The 6,814-nt window shown below is 41.9% G+C and overlaps 1 long non-coding RNA gene across 1 annotated transcript; it reads left to right on the top strand.

The window, feature by feature from the left end:
• Positions 1-638: 638 nt before the first annotated feature.
• On the top strand, positions 639-2,617 carry LOC132042817 (uncharacterized). The gene is made up of 3 exons (XR_009411588.1): positions 639-764; positions 1,516-1,566; positions 2,487-2,617. It is a non-coding gene; the product is annotated as an uncharacterized LOC132042817 (long non-coding RNA).
• Positions 2,618-6,814: the final 4,197 nt, after the last annotated feature.

The following is a 6,814-nucleotide window of genomic DNA, read 5'->3' on the forward strand; positions in this document are numbered from 1 at the left end:
GCGGTATAATAATCGGGAGGACATGACCTGGGAAGCGGAGGAGCAGATGAAGAAGAAGTATCCTCACTTATTTCCGGCGCCCACAGGTAATCTAAATTTCTTACTTGGTTATGTTGATCAATGAATGAATTATGTGCCATCGCTATAAAAGCACTCCCCCGAGTTGTTTTAGGGCCGTAAGATTAATTTAACATTCGGGGACGAATGTTTTAAAGGGGGGGAGGATGTTATATCCCGTATTTTGAGTAACGGGACAACTTGAGTGAATTATGAGAAGTTAGGGACAAGGCTATCCCGAGAGACTTTCGTTTGTTTTAAAGGCTTAAATTGTGTATGATTTTAATGTCTTGAAAATGTTAAGCCAACACTTGGAGGAATTTTCCATTTTTAGTAAGTATGCTATTTTGGGAAAGTTTGAAAATTCAAAAAAAAAAAAAAAATAGGGGCAAGGTGGCCGGCCACTTGGAGGTGGGCCATGGCCACATGGACTTATGTTGTGGAACCATAAAAGATGACTTAGTCATCTTCTATACTTAGACAAATTCTAGAGAAATCAAGAAACAAACCTTGGAGACAAAGAACAAGAGGGTTTCGGCCATGTCCATGATTTTCAAGACCAAATTATAGCCATCAAAAAAATAAATTCTTCAAGTAAAGTTGCTAATTCAAGGGTGCTATGTAACGTGGCGTTGTTGTTTCGGACAATAGTTCGCTCGTTTGCTCTAACGACCAACTTGGGTCAAGTTAAGGAGTGAAGAAGAAAGGTGAGTTTAATCTTGTTTTCTTGTGTTATAGATGGGTTATATGTGTTGTTGTATGCTAAAAAGGAAGAAATTCATGATAGGAATGATGTTGAAGTTGGGCCGTGCATAGTAGGTTTGGCCGTGTGCATGTGTGTTGGAGTATAAGTCATGTATTAATGTTAATTAGCATGTTTTGAATGTTGTAGTGTGAAGAAAAGAATGAAAATCATCTCTATATGTTGAAAGGGTGTTGGCCGAATGGCCCCCTATAGTGCAATTGTGAGTGAACGAATGGTCGTTAGCATTTTCGTTATCGTCGTTATGGATTTTATAAGGAAAAATGCGAGTTTGATGACTTAGAATAATGTTATGTTGGTTATAGGATGACTTGGGAAATTATGTGGATTTTATGTAATTTTTGCATTTATGAATATTGCCTTGATAATGTGTGGATTAGTAGTGTAATTCATGAATTTGGAAGGAAAGAATGTATTTAGTGTCGTTCTCGGGTTTGGAGACAATTTCGGGTAAGTTGGGATATTATTTAGGTTGGTTGGAAAATTGTATGATTTGTTGGGATGAACCTTGAATTGATTATTGATGTTGTAATTGATTGTTGGTTTGGTTGTTGTTGAAATTGGCCGAGTTGAAATCTCGGGGTTGGTGTATTTATAGGGGAAGTGCCGCCGAAATTTCTGTAGAATCTAATGTTCATTTGGAATTGAATGCCTAGATATGTATGGCTAATGTTAGTATACTTTGCGTTATGTAGATCTTGGAGTTGCCGAGGGTTGAGGCTTGATTTGTCTTGCGATCGGAAGAGGTATGTAAGGCGTCGCTTTCTTTCCTTTGGCATGTCCTAGTGCTATTAGGCTATGACCCGCGTCTCGGGGCTATTCCATTCTTAAATCCGAGCTTAGATATGTACTTGTTCGATCCTAAAGATTTACTCTTTAATGTGTTCAATGTAAGGTTCTTAAGCTTTCAAATAAATGAGTTTTCAAAAGACTTATGAAAATTTTGACTACAAAGAGGTCCCGAACTTCAAACGTCCGTAACTTTTGCATACGAGCTCGGAACGCCCCAAAACATAATATGTAAGCTCATAAGGCATAACTCTCCCCTAACCCTCGTAGTCGGGCTCGGATGGGGGTCGGCACCCGTCCGTGGGGCCTGCGGTCTTTCTATGCTACCTTTATGGATTTTCGGAAAATTTAATATTATCTTCACTATGACTTCCACATATGGATTTCTTACTTACTTAATGAGTGTTGATTATGATTTTGATGCATATGGTTACTCATGACTCCGCTCGTGCTTATGGTTGTTGCCTCGTTCACCGGATCCCGGGCCGGTTATATTTCGTGCGCGTTGTGATACATTCCGGTGTGATGCTGTGTTACGGTTCGCCGAGCTCCTCGCTAGAGAGCCGGGTCCCGTTTATTTGTGGTGTTATGCTGTGTATGGTGTTATGGTTGGCTATGATGTGTTACGGGGATATGTCGGGTTACGGAGATATGAAACTTTCTGGTGTGATCTTTGTGGTATGGCGCCATCGACAAAGCGGGCGACCATCGTTCTAAGAGCCTTTGCATGATTTTAATTTTTGACAAATATTTTGATATTTTGTAAATCATATTTATTTTTCCGTGATTTGTTATTATGTTTCGTAATCTCGCTTTACATACTCGGTACCTATTTCGTACCGACCCCTTTTCTTGGGGTCGCGTTTCATGCCCGCAGGTACTGACGCCCAGTTTGAGGATCCACCTGCCTAGGCCATCTATTCTGCTTTCTAGGAGTGCTCCTTCTTCCGGAACTCATATATTTTGGTATACATTTTCTTCTGATGCATATGTATATTATTATTCAGGGGTACGACGGGGCCCTGTCCCGTCATATGATTCCGTTATTCTGTTTAGAGGTCTGTGGACATGTTTGTGGGTTAGGGTCACTCTGTACAGATGCGTGTGTATATGTTGTGTTTGGGCGATCCCATTCGCCGCGGCGGCCGGTCCGCATATGTATATATGTTGTGTTGTTGGCCTTGTGTGGCCTTTGTTGGTATTTTCTGCGTGCAGGGTTATTCTGGTTAGTCCGTAAAATAAAGGAAACTCTGCCGAAATTTTTTTCTGGAAATTATCCAAATTTGGAACATAGCCTTGTCGCCCTCTCGTTGGATACTTGGATGTGTTTGATATAATTTTGAGATAGCGTTTGATAAATGCGTTTGGGTGCCCAGATCGGGCACTAGTCACGGCCTACGGGGTTGGGTCGTGACACAACCCCCAAACCCGAGAACACATCCCTCACTTCCAAATCATGATTTGCACCAACAATCCACATTCTAACAATGTCATTCTCATAAATATACAAATTACATTAAATGCACAATAAACCTCCAAATCAGCCCATACAATTACAACATCAGTCTTGAGTCATTAAACTCTCATTTTCAACATAGAATTCATAACGACAACATTCAAAATTCCAAGTAGAATTAATCCATTCTTGTCATATAATATGACCTATATTCGGCCACACTACACATATATATATATTGATGATTCTCATTCTTTTCTTCACACTACACAACTAAACATGCTACATAGAATCAATTCATCATCTCAACACAACACACACACCTACACGACCACACACACCATACACGGCTCAACTCCAACATGCCATATTTCATGATTTTCATCCATTTTAACATACTACAACATGCATACACCATTCATAACACATAAAACATGATTAAATCTTACCTTTCTTCCTTCAACTTCACAACTAGCTAGGGTTAGCTAGGATGAAAACTAGCGGTTTGATCGCTCCAACAACACTTTCACGTTACTTAGGGACCTCCAATTAGTGGATTTGCACTAAGGAAATATTTTTGGAATGGCTAAATTTGAACTTCAATTTTCCCCCTCTTGGCCGAGAGCCTCCTTCTTGCTCTTCAACTTCTTGTTTTTTTTTTTCTAAGTGTTGGATGAAAATGAATGACTTAGAAGTCATCTTTTGTGCTAATATAAGACTTGTACATGTGTCCCATGGCCCACACATGTGTTGGGCCAATTAAAATTGGCCACAAAATGTGTGGGACCATCCCAAACACCACACGGCCAAGGGCCACAATTTTTCATGATTTGCAACTTTCAATTATACCACTTTTGGTCCCAAATTTTCCTAAATGTTCCATGCCAACAAATTCATGAACAACTTAAGTCCCAAAACAAAATCGAAGGTCAAAAGTCTCGACCTCATATCCCGGAATGGTTTTGTCCCTAACTTATCATAGTTAATCCGGGTTGTCCCAATGTACAAAATACGGGATATAACACATAATATGGAGTAAGTTGAAGTCTTAACAGATTCCAAAACGTTCGCTTAACACATCTCCCTCCAAATTAGAAAGGGTCTCTTACTCTTCTGACTCCACAATTACTATTTTGGCCTTTTTTTTCCAATCCTCAATATTCACTTTTCACCTATGGATATGACTACTTTCTGTCCTAGACTTCCAGATTCCCAATAGTGGTGAACACACCTGATGGCCGTTTCTTATAAATACTTGGTTATCGGCTTTGGGATTTCTGCTCGCCGCTATTAAGTAACAATCACACAAAGAACACACATACATAGAAAATTCCAATAAGGACTCATATACCTGTAGCCGATCGATCTCTAGTCTGATTTGGTGGACTACAAGATGAAGTGTACTCCTCATCGTCATCCTCCCGCCACCTGCTCGTCTGGCCTTCGTCGTCTCCCTCATCTGAGCCCAAGGGATATAGATAACCGGGCAATTCCTGGTTTACCGACGGCTAGGATAGGGGGCTGGAATAATCTGTAACACTCACCGGAGAGGCTGGTCGGACGTAGGGCTCCACCATAGGAGCAGCAGGTGCGGTCTCGGGAATCTCCTCCTCCGGTGTCCCCGACGAATACTCGACGGATCCGTGTCGTTAGCCGCCCTCTGGGTGGTCCTCCTCCCTGGGAGTCAAGAACTCCGGAGGAATCGTCGCGGGGTCCTCTGAGGGATCAGTCTCGATAGAATAACTGAGGCTCCTCCTGCTGCGTCCCGGAGCCTGGGGTCCTGGAGATACTCTAGGGGCTTTCTTAGCACCCCCACTATCTGAAGTTGATCTCTTCATCTCTCGTCAGCCTGTACTTACCTGCAGGTGAAGGTGTCAGAAGCGATCTTTCCTAGACTCTGGCTCTATCGCACGATCTAAGACAGAAGAAGGGTCACTGATTTCTAAATGCCCCGCAGCCTCCTATTTATAAGCGTGGCCGGCTTCACACCCCTAAACAAGACTGCGGGACACGGTCTGTAGACAATCCCTAGGACGAACTGCTCTGATACCACTTTTGTTACGACCCAACCCCGTAGGCCGTGACTAGTGCCCGAGCTGGACACTCATACTCACCTATTAACCATAATTAGCATACAAATAACTTATACATATTCAAAGGTTAGACGGCGTCTCAAATTCGTCACATATAAACATATATACCGTACAGAAGCCAGTAAGGCTGTCATAAAACACATCATCCCGAAATATATATATATATATATATATATATATATATATATATATATATATATATATATATATATATATATATATGCAAGCCGCCACGGCGAATGGGACCGCCCAAAACATAAATCACACGGTACATAAGCGAACGGTAACTATTCACAACCCACACTTATGTCTACAGACCTCTAAGAGTAACGATCGTATCATATGATGGGACAGGGCCCCGCCGTACCCCTGAATAGACATATGTACATATATACAACGAAAGTGTCTGTACCAAAATATAGGCTCCGGAACGAGGGAGCGCTCCAAGATAGCAGAACAAATATCCTAGGCTTGCGGATCACCAAAACGATCGTTTGTACCTGCGGGCGTGAAACGCAGCCCCCAAAGAAAGGGGGTCAGTACGAAATATGTACTGAGCATGTAAATTGTCACACCCCAACTTTCGATAGGGCATGATGGGCACCCGACCCTTACTTAGGGCCGAGCGAACCCGCTGACTCTCGTGATACTCGAAATCATACTGAGCCCTTAAATCATGAAATGAACGCATAATGTAAGCTTTAAAAAAACATGCCTTTCGTCTTTCCCAAACCAAGAAAAATCTGTATACATATGAAATCTGTAACATAATGCATAACGATACATCGGCTTACAGAGCCGCTTACAAGTCTGACATGTTATATACGTGACTCTGTCTGCAAAGTCTCTAACACAACTCAAGATACCATAATATAGATACTCTGACTCGGCAGCACTCCGGAAGGAAATGGAGCTCGCCAATCCAGCTAGAACATCTTCTACTAATGTCCTCTACTTATCTGTATACACCTGCGTGGCATGAAACGCAGCCCCCGAAGAAAGGGGGTCAGTACGGACTATGTACTGAGCATGTAAAGCATGGAATACGGTAAACAGGATCATACTGAAATAAGGAGTGTCGAAAACTAGTACAATAACCAGAAAATCATACGGCTTGCCTTTGAAACATAAATCATGCATGTCAATATCATATCCAATTCATTATGGAACTTAGAAACATAAGTGAATAATCATCTTGTACATATGCATATATAACGTGTCCCGGCCCTCCAGTGAGGGACTCGGTAAATAAGATCATCATATCATCATGTCATCATATCATCATGTCATCATATATATATATATATATATACCGTACCCGACCTTCTAGTGAGGGACTCGGTGAATAACGTACCCGGCCCTTTCGGGACTCGGTGGAGGAGATCTGTCTCCATCATGTGTACATCATATTCGGTCCATCCTGTGGGCTGGCGCCATCATTACATCATCATATATAAACCGTACCCGGCCCTCTAATGAGGGACTCGGTGAACAATGCAGTGAAACTGTGCACGAATACATACCCGGCCCGGGACTCGGTGAAAGACATATTGAGGCTTGCACGAGCAGAGTAGTGAGAAATCATGTGCACACACATCATCATTACAGACTCAATGGATAAGTAAGTAGTCAGCGCTCGAGAGTTAAAACGGAAAT

Source organism: Lycium ferocissimum, unplaced genomic scaffold (genome assembly GCF_029784015.1).
Source record: "Lycium ferocissimum isolate CSIRO_LF1 unplaced genomic scaffold, AGI_CSIRO_Lferr_CH_V1 ctg18146, whole genome shotgun sequence".
In the NCBI taxonomy this organism is placed as follows: Eukaryota; Viridiplantae; Streptophyta; class Magnoliopsida; order Solanales; family Solanaceae; genus Lycium; species Lycium ferocissimum.